This window comes from Hyla sarda, chromosome 8, assembly GCF_029499605.1.
Source record: "Hyla sarda isolate aHylSar1 chromosome 8, aHylSar1.hap1, whole genome shotgun sequence".
Lineage (NCBI taxonomy): Eukaryota > Metazoa > Chordata > Amphibia > Anura > Hylidae > Hyla > Hyla sarda.
Genome location: NC_079196.1, coordinates 114,546,464 through 114,570,249, shown reverse-complemented (window position 1 = coordinate 114,570,249; position 23,786 = coordinate 114,546,464). Strand labels below are relative to the sequence as shown.

Sequence of the window (23,786 nt, the reverse complement as noted above, 5' to 3'; positions counted from 1 at the left end):
ACCAGCAGATGGAGACACTCCATTGCAACATTGGTTGTGAGCAGCAGTTTCTAAAAACAAATGCCTCATGGCGGATTTCCCATCCATCAATGGATGGTAAATTTTGTTTTTATCATTCACTGACCACAGAAACCAATGCATGGTCAAGCAACAGCAATGACACACCCTTGTGTATAGGCATGAGACCCTCATGTCATTTAACAGGATTCAGCACCACCCACAAGACAGCTACCTGTCATGTCATGTCAAACCTGCACAGGTGTGCTAGATTATTATTATTTAGTTTTATTTTATTTTTTTACACCAATCAGTGTGCAAACATGGTCATTAAAACGCTAAATGAATAGACGTTCATAAACCAGTCAGTGCAACTCATCATTTTGGTCTCCAATTCTCAAACTCAAATTCTCACCCACGGAGGATTAAATGAGAATCTTTCTTGTTTAACACTGGAATGGGGTGGTGCACTGTTCACTACCCGAAGATACTGCCACATCGGGTCAATGCATAGGGCGACAGAAGCAAGCTTCCAAATCAGCTCCCTTTCTCAAAAATCCATTTAATTTATGGTCCCCAGATAGGGAACGTATGTATCAGTATGTGCTCACAAGTCACCCAAGTGCAAGTATTCACACAAAAAAAAACGTGCCTCAGGATGCGATCTGTCGCAAGATCCTTTCTTTTTTTACACTTGATCTAAGCCAAAAGGCCTAGAGGGGATAACCGGGAAAGGGGTGGACCCAACCATGTCCCCTTCATGAGCACTCACATTACTCATAGGAATGGAAGGAAGGCTGGCAGCCAACCAGCCTCCCATACACTTTCTGGGTGGGTGGCAGTCAGCCACCCATACATACATACAGCACAGGCTAAACCCACATCATCACTTAAAAAAAAGGACAGGCGACCATTGCACTCTGATGGAGCATTTAGCAATGCAATCCATAGCCTGGCTTTTGCCTGAACCCCCATCACTCCTCCTCTTGCATATAAGACAATATTTCAGATCTGCATATGAAAACAACACGCCTACCTTTGTTGCACATAGCTGCCTGCCTGTCTCTAGTTACCCCACTGGCTGTAGCTGCGTCCCTTCCGACATGGAATAACACCAACTGTAACGATAAACTGAAAATTAACAGTATAAACCTGCATCATTTTGGACTCTGGTATTTGCTGAATCCGGGTGACCTGACAATCGATGGTGGTGCCGCTGGTGATTCTGGCCTTCTTGGAATCTGTTGGGCCTATGTGTTAGCTCACACATCACTTGGGTATCCATGGTAACTACCACAACATGGTCATCTGCAGTTTACATCTAGCCCGTGGCATTGAATGGCATTTTAAAAGTGCTAAGGGTCCTGGTGCAATAATCCTCCCATGAGGATCAGCCTCAACGGCTTTGTAGATTGCACTCATGTCAGCAACTCCATATACATTTTTTTTTCTTCATGCTTCTTTCTTCATCCTTTTTTCTTTCTGTCATTCAGACTTTCATTCATTCGATCTCTCTCACTCACTTGCTTTAACTCATTTGTTCTCACTCACTCACTCACTCACTCACTCAATCACTCACTCACTCATTCACTCTCACTCACTCTCACTCTCTCACTCACTCGCTCACTAAGTCAGTCTCTCTCTCTCTCTCTCTCTTTTTCTTTTTATATATATTTTTTTCCGTCTTCTTCTTCTTCTTCTTCTTCTTCTTCTTCAGACCCTGTCATAGCACTAATGCCTTTCCAATACCACCAGCAGATGGAGACACTCCATTGCAACATTGGTTGTGAGCAGCAGTTTCTAAAAACAAATGCCTCATGGCGGATTTCCCATCCATCAATGGATGGTAAATTTTGTTTTTATCATTCACTGACCACAGAAACCAATGCATGGTCAAGCAACAGCAATGACACACCCTTGTGTATAGGCATGAGACCCTCATGTCATTTAACAGGATTCAGCACCACCCACAAGACAGCTACCTGTCATGTCATGTCAAACCTGCACAGGTGTGCTAGATTATTATTATTTAGTTTTATTTTATTTTTTTACACCAATCAGTGTGCAAACATGGTCATTAAAACGCTAAATGAATAGACGTTCATAAACCAGTCAGTGCAACTCATCATTTTGGTCTCCAATTCTCAAACTCAAATTCTCACCCACGGAGGATTAAATGAGAATCTTTCTTGTTTAACACTGGAATGGGGTGGTGCACTGTTCACTACCCGAAGATACTGCCACATCGGGTCAATGCATAGGGCGACAGAAGCAAGCTTCCAAATCAGCTCCCTTTCTCAAAAATCCATTTAATTTATGGTCCCCAGATAGGGAACGTATGTATCAGTATGTGCTCACAAGTCACCCAAGTGCAAGTATTCACACAAAAAAAAACGTGCCTCAGGATGCGATCTGTCGCAAGATCCTTTCTTTTTTTACACTTGATCTAAGCCAAAAGGCCTAGAGGGGATAACCGGGAAAGGGGTGGACCCAACCATGTCCCCTTCATGAGCACTCACATTACTCATAGGAATGGAAGGAAGGCTGGCAGCCAACCAGCCTCCCATACACTTTCTGGGTGGGTGGCAGTCAGCCACCCATACATACATACAGCACAGGCTAAACCCACATCATCACTTAAAAAAAGGACAGGTGACCATTGCACTCTGATGGAGCATTTAGCAATGCAATCCATAGCCTGGCTTTTGCCTGAACCCCCATCACTCCTCCTCTTGCATATAAGACAATATTTCAGATCTGCATATGAAAACAACACGCCTACCTTTGTTGCACATAGCTGCCTGCCTGTCTCTAGTTACCCCACTGGCTGTAGCTGCGTCCCTTCCGACATGGAATAACACCAACTGTAACGATAAACTGAAAATTAACAGTATAAACCTGCATCATTTTGGACTCTGGTATTTGCTGAATCCGGGTGACCTGACAATCGATGGTGGTGCCGCTGGTGATTGTGGCCTTCTTGGAATCTGTTGGGCCTATGTGTTAGCTCACACATCACTTGGGTATCCATGGTAACTACCACAACATGGTCATCTGCAGTTTACATCTAGCCCGTGGCATTGAATGGCATTTTAAAAGTGCTAAGGGTCCTGGTGCAATAATCCTCCCATGAGGATCAGCCTCAACGGCTTTGTAGATTGCACTCATGTCAGCAACTCCATATACATTTTTTTTTCTTCATGCTTCTTTCTTCATCCTTTTTTCTTTCTGTCATTCAGACTTTCATTCATTCGATCTCTCTCACTCACTTGCTTTAACTCATTTGTTCTCACTCACTCACTCACTCACTCACTCAATCACTCACTCACTCATTCACTCTCACTCACTCTCACTCACTCTCACTCTCTCACTCACTCGCTCACTAAGTCAGTCTCTCTCTCTCTCTCTCTTTTTCTTTTTATATATATTTTTTTCCGTCTTCTTCTTCTTCTTCTTCTTCTTCTTCAGACCCTGTCATAGCACTAATGCCTTTCCAATACCACCAGCAGATGGAGACACTCCATTGCAACATTGGTTGTGAGCAGCAGTTTCTAAAAACAAATGCCTCATGGCGGATTTCCCATCCATCAATGGATGGTAAATTTTGTTTTTATCATTCACTGACCACAGAAACCAATGCATGGTCAAGCAACAGCAATGACACACCCTTGTGTATAGGCATGAGACCCTCATGTCATTTAACAGGATTCAGCACCACCCACAAGACAGCTACCTGTCATGTCATGTCAAACCTGCACAGGTGTGCTAGATTATTATTATTTAGTTTTATTTTATTTTTTTACACCAATCAGTGTGCAAACATGGTCATTAAAACGCTAAATGAATAGACGTTCATAAACCAGTCAGTGCAACTCATCATTTTGGTCTCCAATTCTCAAACTCAAATTCTCACCCACGGAGGATTAAATGAGAATCTTTCTTGTTTAACACTGGAATGGGGTGGTGCACTGTTCACTACCCGAAGATACTGCCACATCGGGTCAATGCATAGGGCGACAGAAGCAAGCTTCCAAATCAGCTCCCTTTCTCAAAAATCCATTTAATTTATGGTCCCCAGATAGGGAACGTATGTATCAGTATGTGCTCACAAGTCACCCAAGTGCAAGTATTCACACAAAAAAAAACGTGCCTCAGGATGCGATCTGTCGCAAGATCCTTTCTTTTTTTACACTTGATCTAAGCCAAAAGGCCTAGAGGGGATAACCGGGAAAGGGGTGGACCCAACCATGTCCCCTTCATGAGCACTCACATTACTCATAGGAATGGAAGGAAGGCTGGCAGCCAACCAGCCTCCCATACACTTTCTGGGTGGGTGGCAGTCAGCCACCCATACATACATACAGCACAGGCTAAACCCACATCATCACTTAAAAAAAGGACAGGCGACCATTGCACTCTGATGGAGCATTTAGCAATGCAATCCATAGCCTGGCTTTTGCCTGAACCCCCATCACTCCTCCTCTTGCATATAAGACAATATTTCAGATCTGCATATGAAAACAACACGCCTACCTTTGTTGCACATAGCTGCCTGCCTGTCTCTAGTTACCCCACTGGCTGTAGCTGCGTCCCTTCCGACATGGAATAACACCAACTGTAACGATAAACTGAAAATTAACAGTATAAACCTGCATCATTTTGGACTCTGGTATTTGCTGAATCCGGGTGACCTGACAATCGATGGTGGTGCCGCTGGTGATTCTGGCCTTCTTGGAATCTGTTGGGCCTATGTGTTAGCTCACACATCACTTGGGTATCCATGGTAACTACCACAACATGGTCATCTGCAGTTTACATCTAGCCCGTGGCATTGAATGGCATTTTAAAAGTGCTAAGGGTCCTGGTGCAATAATCCTCCCATGAGGATCAGCCTCAACGGCTTTGTAGATTGCACTCATGTCAGCAACTCCATATACATTTTTTTTTCTTCATGCTTCTTTCTTCATCCTTTTTTCTTTCTGTCATTCAGACTTTCATTCATTCGATCTCTCTCACTCACTTGCTTTAACTCATTTGTTCTCACTCACTCACTCACTCACTCAATCACTCACTCACTCATTCACTCTCACTCACTCTCACTCTCTCACTCACTCGCTCACTAAGTCAGTCTCTCTCTCTCTCTCTCTTTTTCTTTTTATATATATTTTTTTCCGTCTTCTTCTTCTTCTTCTTTTTCTTCTTCAGACCCTGTCATAGCACTAATGCCTTTCCAATACCACCAGCAGATGGAGACACTCCATTGCAACATTGGTTGTGAGCAGCAGTTTCTAAAAACAAATGCCTCATGGCGGATTTCCCATCCATCAATGGATGGTAAATTTTGTTTTTATCATTCACTGACCACAGAAACCAATGCATGGTCAAGCAACAGCAATGACACACCCTCATGTCATTTAACAGGATTCAGCACCACCCACAAGACAGCTACCTGTCATGTCATGTCAAACCTGCACAGGTGTGCTAGATTATTATTATTTAGTTTTATTTTATTTTTTTACACCAATCAGTGTGCAAACATGGTCATTAAAACGCTAAATGAATAGACGTTCATAAACCAGTCAGTGCAACTCATCATTTTGGTCTCCAATTCTCAAACTCAAATTCTCACCCACGGAGGATTAAATGAGAATCTTTCTTGTTTAACACTGGAATGGGGTGGTGCACTGTTCACTACCCGAAGATACTGCCACATCGGGTCAATGCATAGGGCGACAGAAGCAAGCTTCCAAATCAGCTCCCTTTCTCAAAAATCCATTTAATTTATGGTCCCCAGATAGGGAACGTATGTATCAGTATGTGCTCACAAGTCACCCAAGTGCAAGTATTCACACAAAAAAAAACGTGCCTCAGGATGCGATCTGTCGCAAGATCCTTTCTTTTTTTACACTTGATCTAAGCCAAAAGGCCTAGAGGGGATAACCGGGAAAGGGGTGGACCCAACCATGTCCCCTTCATGAGCACTCACATTACTCATAGGAATGGAAGGAAGGCTGGCAGCCAACCAGCCTCCCATACACTTTCTGGGTGGGTGGCAGTCAGCCACCCATACATACATACAGCACAGGCTAAACCCACATCATCACTTAAAAAAAAGGACAGGCGACCATTGCACTCTGATGGAGCATTTAGCAATGCAATCCATAGCCTGGCTTTTGCCTGAACCCCCATCACTCCTCCTCTTGCATATAAGACAATATTTCAGATCTGCATATGAAAACAACACGCCTACCTTTGTTGCACATAGCTGCCTGCCTGTCTCTAGTTACCCCACTGGCTGTAGCTGCGTCCCTTCCGACATGGAATAACACCAACTGTAACGATAAACTGAAAATTAACAGTATAAACCTGCATCATTTTGGACTCTGGTATTTGCTGAATCCGGGTGACCTGACAATCGATGGTGGTGCCGCTGGTGATTCTGGCCTTCTTGGAATCTGTTGGGCCTATGTGTTAGCTCACACATCACTTGGGTATCCATGGTAACTACCACAACATGGTCATCTGCAGTTTACATCTAGCCCGTGGCATTGAATGGCATTTTAAAAGTGCTAAGGGTCCTGGTGCAATAATCCTCCCATGAGGATCAGCCTCAACGGCTTTGTAGATTGCACTCATGTCAGCAACTCCATATACATTTTTTTTTCTTCATGCTTCTTTCTTCATCCTTTTTTCTTTCTGTCATTCAGACTTTCATTCATTCGATCTCTCTCACTCACTTGCTTTAACTCATTTGTTCTCACTCACTCACTCACTCACTCACTCAATCACTCACTCACTCATTCACTCTCACTCACTCTCACTCTCTCACTCACTCGCTCACTAAGTCAGTCTCTCTCTCTCTCTCTCTCTTTTTCTTTTTATATATATTTTTTTCCGTCTTCTTCTTCTTCTTCTTCTTCTTCTTCTTCAGACCCTGTCATAGCACTAATGCCTTTCCAATACCACCAGCAGATGGAGACACTCCATTGCAACATTGGTTGTGAGCAGCAGTTTCTAAAAACAAATGCCTCATGGCGGATTTCCCATCCATCAATGGATGGTAAATTTTGTTTTTATCATTCACTGACCACAGAAACCAATGCATGGTCAAGCAACAGCAATGACACACCCTTGTGTATAGGCATGAGACCCTCATGTCATTTAACAGGATTCAGCACCACCCACAAGACAGCTACCTGTCATGTCATGTCAAACCTGCACAGGTGTGCTAGATTATTATTATTTAGTTTTATTTTATTTTTTTACACCAATCAGTGTGCAAACATGGTCATTAAAACGCTAAATGAATAGACGTTCATAAACCAGTCAGTGCAACTCATCATTTTGGTCTCCAATTCTCAAACTCAAATTCTCACCCACGGAGGATTAAATGAGAATCTTTCTTGTTTAACACTGGAATGGGGTGGTGCACTGTTCACTACCCGAAGATACTGCCACATCGGGTCAATGCATAGGGCGACAGAAGCAAGCTTCCAAATCAGCTCCCTTTCTCAAAAATCCATTTAATTTATGGTCCCCAGATAGGGAACGTATGTATCAGTATGTGCTCACAAGTCACCCAAGTGCAAGTATTCACACAAAAAAAAACGTGCCTCAGGATGCGATCTGTCGCAAGATCCTTTCTTTTTTTACACTTGATCTAAGCCAAAAGGCCTAGAGGGGATAACCGGGAAAGGGGTGGACCCAACCATGTCCCCTTCATGAGCACTCACATTACTCATAGGAATGGAAGGAAGGCTGGCAGCCAACCAGCCTCCCATACACTTTCTGGGTGGGTGGCAGTCAGCCACCCATACATACATACAGCACAGGCTAAACCCACATCATCACTTAAAAAAAGGACAGGTGACCATTGCACTCTGATGGAGCATTTAGCAATGCAATCCATAGCCTGGCTTTTGCCTGAACCCCCATCACTCCTCCTCTTGCATATAAGACAATATTTCAGATCTGCATATGAAAACAACACGCCTACCTTTGTTGCACATAGCTGCCTGCCTGTCTCTAGTTACCCCACTGGCTGTAGCTGCGTCCCTTCCGACATGGAATAACACCAACTGTAACGATAAACTGAAAATTAACAGTATAAACCTGCATCATTTTGGACTCTGGTATTTGCTGAATCCGGGTGACCTGACAATCGATGGTGGTGCCGCTGGTGATTGTGGCCTTCTTGGAATCTGTTGGGCCTATGTGTTAGCTCACACATCACTTGGGTATCCATGGTAACTACCACAACATGGTCATCTGCAGTTTACATCTAGCCCGTGGCATTGAATGGCATTTTAAAAGTGCTAAGGGTCCTGGTGCAATAATCCTCCCATGAGGATCAGCCTCAACGGCTTTGTAGATTGCACTCATGTCAGCAACTCCATATACATTTTTTTTTCTTCATGCTTCTTTCTTCATCCTTTTTTCTTTCTGTCATTCAGACTTTCATTCATTCGATCTCTCTCACTCACTTGCTTTAACTCATTTGTTCTCACTCACTCACTCACTCACTCACTCAATCACTCACTCACTCATTCACTCTCACTCACTCTCACTCACTCTCACTCTCTCACTCACTCGCTCACTAAGTCAGTCTCTCTCTCTCTCTCTCTTTTTCTTTTTATATATATTTTTTTCCGTCTTCTTCTTCTTCTTCTTCTTCTTCTTCAGACCCTGTCATAGCACTAATGCCTTTCCAATACCACCAGCAGATGGAGACACTCCATTGCAACATTGGTTGTGAGCAGCAGTTTCTAAAAACAAATGCCTCATGGCGGATTTCCCATCCATCAATGGATGGTAAATTTTGTTTTTATCATTCACTGACCACAGAAACCAATGCATGGTCAAGCAACAGCAATGACACACCCTTGTGTATAGGCATGAGACCCTCATGTCATTTAACAGGATTCAGCACCACCCACAAGACAGCTACCTGTCATGTCATGTCAAACCTGCACAGGTGTGCTAGATTATTATTATTTAGTTTTATTTTATTTTTTTACACCAATCAGTGTGCAAACATGGTCATTAAAACGCTAAATGAATAGACGTTCATAAACCAGTCAGTGCAACTCATCATTTTGGTCTCCAATTCTCAAACTCAAATTCTCACCCACGGAGGATTAAATGAGAATCTTTCTTGTTTAACACTGGAATGGGGTGGTGCACTGTTCACTACCCGAAGATACTGCCACATCGGGTCAATGCATAGGGCGACAGAAGCAAGCTTCCAAATCAGCTCCCTTTCTCAAAAATCCATTTAATTTATGGTCCCCAGATAGGGAACGTATGTATCAGTATGTGCTCACAAGTCACCCAAGTGCAAGTATTCACACAAAAAAAAACGTGCCTCAGGATGCGATCTGTCGCAAGATCCTTTCTTTTTTTACACTTGATCTAAGCCAAAAGGCCTAGAGGGGATAACCGGGAAAGGGGTGGACCCAACCATGTCCCCTTCATGAGCACTCACATTACTCATAGGAATGGAAGGAAGGCTGGCAGCCAACCAGCCTCCCATACACTTTCTGGGTGGGTGGCAGTCAGCCACCCATACATACATACAGCACAGGCTAAACCCACATCATCACTTAAAAAAAGGACAGGCGACCATTGCACTCTGATGGAGCATTTAGCAATGCAATCCATAGCCTGGCTTTTGCCTGAACCCCCATCACTCCTCCTCTTGCATATAAGACAATATTTCAGATCTGCATATGAAAACAACACGCCTACCTTTGTTGCACATAGCTGCCTGCCTGTCTCTAGTTACCCCACTGGCTGTAGCTGCGTCCCTTCCGACATGGAATAACACCAACTGTAACGATAAACTGAAAATTAACAGTATAAACCTGCATCATTTTGGACTCTGGTATTTGCTGAATCCGGGTGACCTGACAATCGATGGTGGTGCCGCTGGTGATTCTGGCCTTCTTGGAATCTGTTGGGCCTATGTGTTAGCTCACACATCACTTGGGTATCCATGGTAACTACCACAACATGGTCATCTGCAGTTTACATCTAGCCCGTGGCATTGAATGGCATTTTAAAAGTGCTAAGGGTCCTGGTGCAATAATCCTCCCATGAGGATCAGCCTCAACGGCTTTGTAGATTGCACTCATGTCAGCAACTCCATATACATTTTTTTTTCTTCATGCTTCTTTCTTCATCCTTTTTTCTTTCTGTCATTCAGACTTTCATTCATTCGATCTCTCTCACTCACTTGCTTTAACTCATTTGTTCTCACTCACTCACTCACTCACTCAATCACTCACTCACTCATTCACTCTCACTCACTCTCACTCTCTCACTCACTCGCTCACTAAGTCAGTCTCTCTCTCTCTCTCTCTTTTTCTTTTTATATATATTTTTTTCCGTCTTCTTCTTCTTCTTCTTTTTCTTCTTCAGACCCTGTCATAGCACTAATGCCTTTCCAATACCACCAGCAGATGGAGACACTCCATTGCAACATTGGTTGTGAGCAGCAGTTTCTAAAAACAAATGCCTCATGGCGGATTTCCCATCCATCAATGGATGGTAAATTTTGTTTTTATCATTCACTGACCACAGAAACCAATGCATGGTCAAGCAACAGCAATGACACACCCTCATGTCATTTAACAGGATTCAGCACCACCCACAAGACAGCTACCTGTCATGTCATGTCAAACCTGCACAGGTGTGCTAGATTATTATTATTTAGTTTTATTTTATTTTTTTACACCAATCAGTGTGCAAACATGGTCATTAAAACGCTAAATGAATAGACGTTCATAAACCAGTCAGTGCAACTCATCATTTTGGTCTCCAATTCTCAAACTCAAATTCTCACCCACGGAGGATTAAATGAGAATCTTTCTTGTTTAACACTGGAATGGGGTGGTGCACTGTTCACTACCCGAAGATACTGCCACATCGGGTCAATGCATAGGGCGACAGAAGCAAGCTTCCAAATCAGCTCCCTTTCTCAAAAATCCATTTAATTTATGGTCCCCAGATAGGGAACGTATGTATCAGTATGTGCTCACAAGTCACCCAAGTGCAAGTATTCACACAAAAAAAAAAACGTGCCTCAGGATGCGATCTGTCGCAAGATCCTTTCTTTTTTTACACTTGATCTAAGCCAAAAGGCCTAGAGGGGATAACCGGGAAAGGGGTGGACCCAACCATGTCCCCTTCATGAGCACTCACATTACTCATAGGAATGGAAGGAAGGCTGGCAGCCAACCAGCCTCCCATACACTTTCTGGGTGGGTGGCAGTCAGCCACCCATACATACATACAGCACAGGCTAAACCCACATCATCACTTAAAAAAAGGACAGGCGACCATTGCACTCTGATGGAGCATTTAGCAATGCAATCCATAGCCTGGCTTTTGCCTGAACCCCCATCACTCCTCCTCTTGCATATAAGACAATATTTCAGATCTGCATATGAAAACAACACGCCTACCTTTGTTGCACATAGCTGCCTGCCTGTCTCTAGTTACCCCACTGGCTGTAGCTGCGTCCCTTCCGACATGGAATAACACCAACTGTAACGATAAACTGAAAATTAACAGTATAAACCTGCATCATTTTGGACTCTGGTATTTGCTGAATCCGGGTGACCTGACAATCGATGGTGGTGCCGCTGGTGATTCTGGCCTTCTTGGAATCTGTTGGGCCTATGTGTTAGCTCACACATCACTTGGGTATCCATGGTAACTACCACAACATGGTCATCTGCAGTTTACATCTAGCCCGTGGCATTGAATGGCATTTTAAAAGTGCTAAGGGTCCTGGTGCAATAATCCTCCCATGAGGATCAGCCTCAACGGCTTTGTAGATTGCACTCATGTCAGCAACTCCATATACATTTTTTTTTCTTCATGCTTCTTTCTTCATCCTTTTTTCTTTCTGTCATTCAGACTTTCATTCATTCGATCTCTCTCACTCACTTGCTTTAACTCATTTGTTCTCACTCACTCACTCACTCACTCAATCACTCACTCACTCATTCACTCTCACTCACTCTCACTCTCTCACTCACTCGCTCACTAAGTCAGTCTCTCTCTCTCTCTCTCTTTTTCTTTTTATATATATTTTTTTCCGTCTTCTTCTTCTTCTTCTTCTTCAGACCCTGTCATAGCACTAATGCCTTTCCAATACCACCAGCAGATGGAGACACTCCATTGCAACATTGGTTGTGAGCAGCAGTTTCTAAAAACAAATGCCTCATGGCGGATTTCCCATCCATCAATGGATGGTAAATTTTGTTTTTATCATTCACTGACCACAGAAACCAATGCATGGTCAAGCAACAGCAATGACACACCCTTGTGTATAGGCATGAGACCCTCATGTCATTTAACAGGATTCAGCACCACCCACAAGACAGCTACCTGTCATGTCATGTCAAACCTGCACAGGTGTGCTAGATTATTATTATTTAGTTTTATTTTATTTTTTTACACCAATCAGTGTGCAAACATGGTCATTAAAACGCTAAATGAATAGACGTTCATAAACCAGTCAGTGCAACTCATCATTTTGGTCTCCAATTCTCAAACTCAAATTCTCACCCACGGAGGATTAAATGAGAATCTTTCTTGTTTAACACTGGAATGGGGTGGTGCACTGTTCACTACCCGAAGATACTGCCACATCGGGTCAATGCATAGGGCGACAGAAGCAAGCTTCCAAATCAGCTCCCTTTCTCAAAAATCCATTTAATTTATGGTCCCCAGATAGGGAACGTATGTATCAGTATGTGCTCACAAGTCACCCAAGTGCAAGTATTCACACAAAAAAAAACGTGCCTCAGGATGCGATCTGTCGCAAGATCCTTTCTTTTTTTACACTTGATCTAAGCCAAAAGGCCTAGAGGGGATAACCGGGAAAGGGGTGGACCCAACCATGTCCCCTTCATGAGCACTCACATTACTCATAGGAATGGAAGGAAGGCTGGCAGCCAACCAACCTCCCATACACTTTCTGGGTGGGTGGCAGTCAGCCACCCATACATACATACAGCACAGGCTAAACCCACATCATCACTTAAAAAAAGGACAGGCGACCATTGCACTCTGATGGAGCATTTAGCAATGCAATCCATAGCCTGGCTTTTGCCTGAACCCCCATCACTCCTCCTCTTGCATATAAGACAATATTTCAGATCTGCATATGAAAACAACACGCCTACCTTTGTTGCACATAGCTGCCTGCCTGTCTCTAGTTACCCCACTGGCTGTAGCTGCGTCCCTTCCGACATGGAATAACACCAACTGTAACGATAAACTGAAAATTAACAGTATAAACCTGCATCATTTTGGACTCTGGTATTTGCTGAATCCGGGTGACCTGACAATCGATGGTGGTGCCGCTGGTGATTCTGGCCTTCTTGGAATCTGTTGGGCCTATGTGTTAGCTCACACATCACTTGGGTATCCATGGTAACTACCACAACATGGTCATCTGCAGTTTACATCTAGCCCGTGGCATTGAATGGCATTTTAAAAGTGCTAAGGGTCCTGGTGCAATAATCCTCCCATGAGGATCAGCCTCAACGGCTTTGTAGATTGCACTCATGTCAGCAACTCCATATACATTTTTTTTTCTTCATGCTTCTTTCTTCATCCTTTTTTCTTTCTGTCATTCAGACTTTCATTCATTCGATCTCTCTCACTCACTTGCTTTAACTCATTTGTTCTCACTCACTCACTCACTCACTCAATCACTCACTCACTCATTCACTCTCACTCACTCTCACTCTCTCACTCACTCGCTCACTAAGTCAGTCTCTCTCTCTCTCTCTCTTTTTCTTTTTATATATATTTTTTTCCGTCTTCTTCTTCTTCTTCTTCTTCTTCTTCTTCTTCTTCTTCTTCAGACCCTGTCATAGCACTAATGCCTTTCCAATACCACCAGCAGATGGAGACACTCCATTGCAACATTGGTTGTGAGCAGCAGTTTCTAAAAACAAATGCCTCATGGCGGATTTCCCATCCATCAATGGATGGTAAATTTTGTTTTTATCATTCACTGACCACAGAAACCAATGCATGGTCAAGCAACAGCAATGACACACCCTTGTGTATAGGCATGAGACCCTCATGTCATTTAACAGGATTCAGCACCACCCACAAGACAGCTACCTGTCATGTCATGTCAAACCTGCACAGGTGTGCTAGATTATTATTATTTAGTTTTATTTTATTTTTTTACACCAATCAGTGTGCAAACATGGTCATTAAAACGCTAAATGAATAGACGTTCATAAACCAGTCAGTGCAACTCATCATTTTGGTCTCCAATTCTCAAACTCAAATTCTCACCCACGGAGGATTAAATGAGAATCTTTCTTGTTTAACACTGGAATGGGGTGGTGCACTGTTCACTACCCGAAGATACTGCCACATCGGGTCAATGCATAGGGCGACAGAAGCAAGCTTCCAAATCAGCTCCCTTTCTCAAAAATCCATTTAATTTATGGTCCCCAGATAGGGAACGTATGTATCAGTATGTGCTCACAAGTCACCCAAGTGCAAGTATTCACACAAAAAAAAACGTGCCTCAGGATGCGATCTGTCGCAAGATCCTTTCTTTTTTTACACTTGATCTAAGCCAAAAGGCCTAGAGGGGATAACCGGGAAAGGGGTGGACCCAACCATGTCCCCTTCATGAGCACTCACATTACTCATAGGAATGGAAGGAAGGCTGGCAGCCAACCAGCCTCCCATACACTTTCTGGGTGGGTGGCAGTCAGCCACCCATACATACATACAGCACAGGCTAAACCCACATCATCACTTAAAAAAAGGACAGGCGACCATTGCACTCTAATGGAGCATTTAGCAATGCAATCCATAGCCTGGCTTTTGCCTGAACCCCCATCACTCCTCCTCTTGCATATAAGACAATATTTCAGATCTGCATATGAAAACAACACGCCTACCTTTGTTGCACATAGCTGCCTGCCTGTCTCTAGTTACCCCACTGGCTGTAGCTGCGTCCCTTCCGACATGGAATAACACCAACTGTAACGATAAACTGAAAATTAACAGTATAAACCTGCATCATTTTGGACTCTGGTATTTGCTGAATCCGGGTGACCTGACAATCGATGGTGGTGCCGCTGGTGATTCTGGCCTTCTTGGAATCTGTTGGGCCTATGTGTTAGCTCACACATCACTTGGGTATCCATGGTAACTACCACAACATGGTCATCTGCAGTTTACATCTAGCCCGTGGCATTGAATGGCATTTTAAAAGTGCTAAGGGTCCTGGTGCAATAATCCTCCCATGAGGATCAGCCTCAACGGCTTTGTAGATTGCACTCATGTCAGCAACTCCATATACATTTTTTTTTCTTCATGCTTCTTTCTTCATCCTTTTTTCTTTCTGTCATTCAGACTTTCATTCATTCGATCTCTCTCACTCACTTGCTTTAACTCATTTGTTCTCACTCACTCACTCACTCACTCAATCACTCACTCACTCATTCACTCTCACTCACTCTCACTCTCTCACTCACTCGCTCACTAAGTCAGTCTCTCTCTCTCTCTCTCTCTTTTTCTTTTTATATATATTTTTTTCCGTCTTCTTCTTCTTCTTCTTCTTCAGACCCTGTCATAGCACTAATGCCTTTCCAATACCACCAGCAGATGGAGACACTCCATTGCAACATTGGTTGTGAGCAGCAGTTTCTAAAAACAAATGCCTCATGGCGGATTTCCCATCCATCAATGGATGGTAAATTTTGTTTTTATCATTCACTGACCACAGAAACCAATGCATGGTCAAGCAACAGCAATGACACACCCTTGTGTATAGGCATGAGACCCTCATGTCATTTAACAGGATTCAGCATCACCCACAAGACAGCTACCTGTCATGTCATGTCAAACCTGCACAGGTGTGCTAGATTATTATTATTTAGTTTTATTTTATTTTTTTACACCAATCAGTGTGCAAACATGGTCATTAAAACGCTAAATGAATAGACGTTCATAAACCAGTCAGTGCAACTCATCATTTTGGTCTCCAATTCTCAAACTCAAATTCTCACCCACGGAGGATTAAATGAGAATCTTTCTTGTTTAACACTGGAATGGGGTGGTGCACTGTTCACTACCCGAAGATACTGCCACATCGGGTCAATGCATAGGGCGACAGAAGCAAGCTTCCAAATCAGCTCCCTTTCTCAAAAATCCATTTAATTTATGGTCCCCAGATAGGGAACGTATGTATCAGTATGTGCTCACAAGTCACCCAAGTGCAAGTATTCACACAAAAAAAAACGTGCCTCAGGATGCGATCTGTCGCAAGATCCTTTCTTTTTTTACACTTGATCTAAGCCAAAAGGCCTAGAGGGGATAACCGGGAAAGGGGTGGACCCAACCATGTCCCCTTCATGAGCACTCACATTACTCATAGGAATGGAAGGAAGGCTGGCAGCCAACCAGCCTCCCATACACTTTCTGGGTGGGTGGCAGTCAGCCACCCATACATACATACAGCACAGGCTAAACCCACATCATCACTTAAAAAAAGGACAGGCGACCATTGCACTCTGATGGAGCATTTAGCAATGCAATCCATAGCCTGGCTTTTGCCTGAATCCCCATCACTCCTCCTCTTGCATATAAGACAATATTTCAGATCTGCATATGAAAACAACACGCCTACCTTTGTTGCACATAGCTGCCTGCCTGTCTCTAGTTACCCCACTGGCTGTAGCTGCGTCCCTTCCGACATGGAATAACACCAACTGTAACGATAAACTGAAAATTAACAGTATAAACCTGCATCATTTTGGACTCTGGTATTTGCTGAATCCGGGTGACCTGACAATCGATGGTGGTGCCGCTGGTGATTCTGGCCTTCTTGGAATCTGTTGGGCCTATGTGTTAGCTCACACATCACTTGGGTATCCATGGTAACTACCACAACATGGTCATCTGCAGTTTACATCTAGCCCGTGGCATTGAATGGCATTTTAAAAGTGCTAAGGGTCCTGGTGCAATAATCCTCCCATGAGGATCAGCCTCAACGGCTTTGTAGATTGCACTCATGTCAGCAACTCCATATACATTTTTTTTTCTTCATGCTTCTTTCTTCATCCTTTTTTCTTTCTGTCATTCAGACTTTCATTCATTCGATCTCTCTCACTCACTTGCTTTAACTCATTTGTTCTCACTCACTCACTCACTCACTCACTCAATCACTCACTCACTCATTCACTCTCACTCACTCTCACTCTCTCACTCACTCGCTCACTAAGTCAGTCTCTCTCTCTCTCTTTTTCTTTTTATATATATTTTTTTCCGTCTTCTTCTTCTTCTTCTTCTTCTTCAGACCCTGTCATAGCACTAATGCCTTTCCAATACCACCAGCAGATGGAGACACTCCATTGCAACATTGGTTGTGAGCAGCAGTTTCTAAAAACAAATGCCTCATGGCGGATTTCCCATCCATCAATGGATGGTAAATTTTGTTTTTATCATTCACTGACCACAGAAACCAATGCATGGTCAAGCAACAGCAATGACACACCCTTGTGTATAGGCATGAGACCCTCATGTCATTTAACAGGATTCAGCACCACCCACAAGACAGCTACCTGTCATGTCATGTCAAACCTGCACAGGTGTGCTAGATTATTATTATTTAGTTTTATTTTATTTTTTTACACCAATCAGTGTGCAAACATGGTCATTAAAACGCTAAATGAATAGACGTTCATAAACCAGTCAGTGCAACTCATCATTTTGGTCTCCAATTCTCAAACTCAAATTCTCACCCACGGAGGATTAAATGAGAATCTTTCTTGTTTAACACTGGAATGGGGTGGTGCACTGTTCACTACCCGAAGATACTGCCACATCGGGTCAATGCATAGGGCGACAGAAGCAAGCTTCCAAATCAGCTCCCTTTCTCAAAAATCCATTTAATTTATGGTCCCCAGATAGGGAACGTATGTATCAGTATGTGCTCACAAGTCACCCAAGTGCAAGTATTCACACAAAAAAAAACGTGCCTCAGGATGCGATCTGTCGCAAGATCCTTTCTTTTTTTACACTTGATCTAAGCCAAAAGGCCTAGAGGGGATAACCGGGAAAGGGGTGGACCCAACCATGTCCCCTTCATGAGCACTCACATTACTCATAGGAATGGAAGGAAGGCTGGCAGCCAACCAGCCTCCCATACACTTTCTGGGTGGGTGGCAGTCAGCCACCCATACATACATACAGCACAGGCTAAACCCACATCATCACTTAAAAAAAGGACAGGCGACCATTGCACTCTGATGGAGCATTTAGCAATGCAATCCATAGCCTGGCTTTTGCCTGAACCCCCATCACTCCTCCTCTTGCATATAAGACAATATTTCAGATCTGCATATGAAAACAACACGCCTACCTTTGTTGCACATAGCTGCCTGCCTGTCTCTAGTTACCCCACTGGCTGTAGCTGCGTCCCTTCCGACATGGAATAACACCAACTGTAACGATAAACTGAAAATTAACAGTATAAACCTGCATCATTTTGGACTCTGGTATTTGCTGAATCCGGGTGACCTGACAATCGATGGTGGTGCCGCTGGTGATTCTGGCCTTCTTGGAATCTGTTGGGCCTATGTGTTAGCTCACACATCACTTGGGTATCCATGGTAACTACCACAACATGGTCATCTGCAGTTTACATCTAGCCCGTGGCATTGAATGGCATTTTAAAAGTGCTAAGGGTCCTGGTGCAATAATCCTCCCATGAGGATCAGCCTCAACGGCTTTGTAGATTGCACTCATGTCAGCAACTCCATATACATTTTTTTTTCTTCATGCTTCTTTCTTCATCCTTTTTTCTTTCTGTCATTCAGACTTTCATTCATTCGATCTCTCTCACTCACTTGCTTTAACTCATTTGTTCTCACTCACTCACTCACTCACTCAATCACTCACTCACTCATTCACTCTCACTCACTCTCACTCTCTCACTCACACGCTCACTAAGTCAGTCTCTCTCTCTCTCTCTTTTTCTTTTTATATATATTTTTTTCCGTCTTCTTCTTCTTCTTCTTCTTCAGACCCTGTCATAGCACTAATGCCTTTCCAATACCACCAGCAGATGGAGACACTCCATTGCAACATTGGTTGTGAGCAGCAGTTTCTAAAAACAAATGCCTCATGGCGGATTTCCCATCCATCAATGGATGGTAAATTTTGTTTTTATCATTCACTGACCACAGAAACCAATGCATGGTCAAGCAACAGCAATGACACACCCTTGTGTATAGGCATGAGACCCTCATGTCATTTAACAGGATTCAGCACCACCCACAAGACAGCTACCTGTCATGTCATGTCAAACCTGCACAGGTGTGCTAGATTATTATTATTTAGTTTTATTTTATTTTTTTACACCAATCAGTGTGCAAACATGGTCATTAAAACGCTAAATGAATAGACGTTCATAAACCAGTCAGTGCAACTCATCATTTTGGTCTCCAATTCTCAAACTCAAATTCTCACCCACGGAGGATTAAATGAGAATCTTTCTTGTTTAACACTGGAATGGGGTGGTGCACTGTTCACTACCCGAAGATACTGCCACATCGGGTCAATGCATAGGGCGACAGAAGCAAGCTTCCAAATCAGCTCCCTTTCTCAAAAATCCATTTAATTTATGGTCCCCAGATAGGGAACGTATGTATCAGTATGTGCTCACAAGTCACCCAAGTGCAAGTATTCACACAAAAAAAAAAACGTGCCTCAGGATGCGATCTGTCGCAAGATCCTTTCTTTTTTTACACTTGATCTAAGCCAAAAGGCCTAGAGGGGATAACCGGGAAAGGGGTGGACCCAACCATGTCCCCTTCATGAGCACTCACATTACTCATAGGAATGGAAGGAAGGCTGGCAGCCAACCAGCCTCCCATACACTTTCTGGGTGGGTGGCAGTCAGCCACCCATACATACATACAGCACAGGCTAAACCCACATCATCACTTAAAAAAAGGACAGGCGACCATTGCACTCTGATGGAGCATTTAGCAATGCAATCCATAGCCTGGCTTTTGCCTGAATCCCCATCACTCCTCCTCTTGCATATAAGACAATATTTCAGATCTGCATATGAAAACAACACGCCTACCTTTGTTGCACATAGCTGCCTGCCTGTCTCTAGTTACCCCACTGGCTGTAGCTGCGTCCCTTCCGACATGGAATAACACCAACTGTAACGATAAACTGAAAATTAACAGTATAAACCTGCATCATTTTGGACTCTGGTATTTGCTGAATCCGGGTGACCTGACAATCGATGGTGGTGCCGCTGGTGATTCTGGCCTTCTTGGAATCTGTTGGGCCTATGTGTTAGCTCACACATCACTTGGGTATCCATGGTAACTACCACAACATGGTCATCTGCAGTTTACATCTAGCCCGTGGCATTGAATGGCATTTTAAAAGTGCTAAGGGTCCTGGTGCAATAATCCTCCCATGAGGATCAGCCTCAACGGCTTTGTAGATTGCACTCATGTCAGCAACTCCATATACATTTTTTTTTCTTCATGCTTCTTTCTTCATCCTTTTTTCTTTCTGTCATTCAGACTTTCATTCATTCGATCTCTCTCACTCACTTGCTTTAACTCATTTGTTCTCACTCACTCACTCACTCACTCACTCAATCACTCACTCACTCATTCACTCTCACTCACTCTCACTCTCTCACTCACTCGCTCACTAAGTCAGTCTCTCTCTCTCTCTCTCTTTTTCTTTTTATATATATTTTTTTCCGTCTTCTTCTTCTTCTTCTTCTTCTTCTTTTTCTTCTTCAGACCCTGTCATAGCACTAATGCCTTTCCAATACCACCAGCAGATGGAGACACTCCATTGCAACATTGGTTGTGAGCAGCAGTTTCTAAAAACAAATGCCTCATGGCGGATTTCCCATCCATCAATGGATGGTAAATTTTGTTTTTATCATTCACTGACCACAGAAACCAATGCATGGTCAAGCAACAGCAATGACACACCCTTGTGTATAGGCATGAGACCCTCATGTCATTTAACAGGATTCAGCACCACCCACAAGACAGCTACCTGTCATGTCATGTCAAACCTGCACAGGTGTGCTAGATTATTATTATTTAGTTTTATTTTATTTTTTTACACCAATCAGTGTGCAAACATGGTCATTAAAACGCTAAATGAATAGACGTTCATAAACCAGTCAGTGCAACTCATCATTTTGGTCTCCAATTCTCAAACTCAAATTCTCACCCACGGAGGATTAAATGAGAATCTTTCTTGTTTAACACTGGAATGGGGTGGTGCACTGTTCACTACCCGAAGATACTGCCACATCGGGTCAATGCATAGGGCGACAGAAGCAAGCTTCCAAATCAGCTCCCTTTCTCAAAAATCCATTTAATTTATGGTCCCCAGATAGGGAACGTATGTATCAGTATGTGCTCACAAGTCACCCAAGTGCAAGTATTCACACAAAAAAAAAACGTGCCTCAGGATGCGATCTGTCGCAAGATCCTTTCTTTTTTTACACTTGATCTAAGCCAAAAGGCCTAGAGGGGATAACCGGGAAAGGGGTGGACCCAACCATGTCCCCTTCATGAGCACTCACATTACTCATAGGAATGGAAGGAAGGCTGGCAGCCAACCAGCCTCCCATACACTTTCTGGGTGGGTGGCAGTCAGCCACCCATACATACATACAGCACAGGCTAAACCCACATCATCACTTAAAAAAAGGACAGGCGACCATTGCACTCTGATGGAGCATTTAGCAATGCAATCCATAGCCTGGCTTTTGCCTGAACCCCCATCACTCCTCCTCTTGCATATAAGACAATATTTCAGATCTGCATATGAAAACAACACGCCTACCTTTGTTGCACATAGCTGCCTGCCTGTCTCTAGTTACCCCACTGGCTGTAGCTGCGTCCCTTCCGACATGGAATAACACCAACTGTAACGATAAACTGAAAATTAACAGTATAAACCTGCATCATTTTGGACTCTGGTATTTGCTGAATCCGGGTGACCTGACAATCGATGGTGGTGCCGCTGGTGATTCTGGCCTTCTTGGAATCTGTTGGGCCTATGTGTTAGCTCACACATCACTTGGGTATCCATGGTAACTACCACAACATGGTCATCTGCAGTTTACATCTAGCCCGTGGCATTGAATGGCATTTTAAAAGTGCTAAGGGTCCTGGTGCAATAATCCTCCCATGAGGATCAGCCTCAACGGCTTTGTAGATTGCACTCATGTCAGCAACTCCATATACATTTTTTTTTCTTCATGCTTCTTTCTTCATCCTTTTTTCTTTCTGTCATTCAGACTTTCATTCATTCGATCTCTCTCACTCACTTGCTTTAACTCATTTGTTCTCACTCACTCACTCACTCACTCAATCACTCAGTCACTCATTCACTCTCACTCACTCTCACTCTCTCACTCACTCGCTCACTAAGTCAGTCTCTCTCTCTCTCTCTCTTTTTCTTTTTATATATATTTTTTTCCGTCTTCTTCTTCTTCTTCTTCTTCTTCTTCAGACCCTGTCATAGCACTAATGCCTTTCCAATACCACCAGCAGATGGAGACACTCCATTGCAACATTGGTTGTGAGCAGCAGTTTCTAAAAACAAATGCCTCATGGCGGATTTCCCATCCATCAATGGATGGTAAATTTTGTTTTTATCATTCACTGACCACAGAAACCAATGCATGGTCAAGCAACAGCAATGACACACCCTTGTGTATAGGCATGAGACCCTCATGTCATTTAACAGGATTCAGCACCACCCACAAGACAGCTACCTGTCATGTCATGTCAAACCTGCACAGGTGTGCTAGATTATTATTATTTAGTTTTATTTTATTTTTTTACACCAATCAGTGTGCAAACATGGTCATTAAAACGCTAAATGAATAGACGTTCATAAACCAGTCAGTGCAACTCATCATTTTGGTCTCCAATTCTCAAACTCAAATTCTCACCCACGGAGGATTAAATGAGAATCTTTCTTGTTTAACACTGGAATGGGGTGGTGCACTGTTCACTACCCGAAGATACTGCCACATCGGGTCAATGCATAGGGCGACAGAAGCAAGCTTCCAAATCAGCTCCCTTTCTCAAAAATCCATTTAATTTATGGTCCCCAGATAGGGAACGTATGTATCAGTATGTGCTCACAAGTCACCCAAGTGCAAGTATTCACACAAAAAAAAAAACGTGCCTCAGGATGCGATCTGTCGCAAGATCCTTTCTTTTTTTACACTTGATCTAAGCCAAAAGGCCTAGAGGGGATAACCGGGAAAGGGGTGGACCCAACCATGTCCCCTTCATGAGCACTCACATTACTCATAGGAATGGAAGGAAGGCTGGCAGCCAACCAGCCTCCCATACACTTTCTGGGTGGGTGGCAGTCAGCCACCCATACATACATACAGCACAGGCTAAACCCACATCATCACTTAAAAAAAGGACAGGCGACCATTGCACTCTGATGGAGCATTTAGCAATGCAATCCATAGCCTGGCTTTTGCCTGAATCCCCATCACTCCTCCTCTTGCATATAAGACAATATTTCAGATCTGCATATGAAAACAACACGCCTACCTTTGTTGCACATAGCTGCCTGCCTGTCTCTAGTTACCCCACTGGCTGTAGCTGCGTCCCTTCCGACATGGAATAACACCAACTGTAACGATAAACTGAAAATTAACAGTATAAACCTGCATCATTTTGGACTCTGGTATTTGCTGAATCCGG

The 23,786-nt window shown here is 43.4% G+C and overlaps 14 pseudogenes; all 14 read right to left on the bottom strand.

Annotated features, from left to right (window-relative positions):
- Positions 1 to 457: 457 nt before the first annotated feature.
- Positions 458 to 721, bottom strand: LOC130286563 (U2 spliceosomal RNA; annotated as a pseudogene).
- Positions 722 to 2,204: 1,483 nt separating this feature from the next.
- On the bottom strand, positions 2,205 to 2,468 carry LOC130286562 (U2 spliceosomal RNA; annotated as a pseudogene).
- Positions 2,469 to 3,955: 1,487 nt separating this feature from the next.
- On the bottom strand, positions 3,956 to 4,219 carry LOC130286560 (U2 spliceosomal RNA; annotated as a pseudogene).
- Positions 4,220 to 5,671: 1,452 nt separating this feature from the next.
- Positions 5,672 to 5,935, bottom strand: LOC130286559 (U2 spliceosomal RNA; annotated as a pseudogene).
- A 1,483-nt stretch (positions 5,936 to 7,418) lies between these two features.
- On the bottom strand, positions 7,419 to 7,682 carry LOC130286558 (U2 spliceosomal RNA; annotated as a pseudogene).
- A 1,487-nt stretch (positions 7,683 to 9,169) lies between these two features.
- On the bottom strand, positions 9,170 to 9,433 carry LOC130286557 (U2 spliceosomal RNA; annotated as a pseudogene).
- Positions 9,434 to 10,885: 1,452 nt separating this feature from the next.
- Positions 10,886 to 11,151, bottom strand: LOC130288310 (U2 spliceosomal RNA; annotated as a pseudogene).
- Positions 11,152 to 12,618: 1,467 nt separating this feature from the next.
- Positions 12,619 to 12,882, bottom strand: LOC130286556 (U2 spliceosomal RNA; annotated as a pseudogene).
- Positions 12,883 to 14,370: 1,488 nt separating this feature from the next.
- LOC130286555 (U2 spliceosomal RNA) lies at positions 14,371 to 14,634 on the bottom strand (annotated as a pseudogene).
- Positions 14,635 to 16,103: 1,469 nt separating this feature from the next.
- LOC130286554 (U2 spliceosomal RNA) lies at positions 16,104 to 16,367 on the bottom strand (annotated as a pseudogene).
- A 1,470-nt stretch (positions 16,368 to 17,837) lies between these two features.
- On the bottom strand, positions 17,838 to 18,101 carry LOC130286553 (U2 spliceosomal RNA; annotated as a pseudogene).
- Positions 18,102 to 19,566: 1,465 nt separating this feature from the next.
- LOC130288309 (U2 spliceosomal RNA) lies at positions 19,567 to 19,832 on the bottom strand (annotated as a pseudogene).
- Positions 19,833 to 21,318: 1,486 nt separating this feature from the next.
- On the bottom strand, positions 21,319 to 21,583 carry LOC130288007 (U2 spliceosomal RNA; annotated as a pseudogene).
- Positions 21,584 to 23,056: 1,473 nt separating this feature from the next.
- On the bottom strand, positions 23,057 to 23,322 carry LOC130288307 (U2 spliceosomal RNA; annotated as a pseudogene).
- Between the last annotated feature and the right edge of the window lie 464 nt (positions 23,323 to 23,786).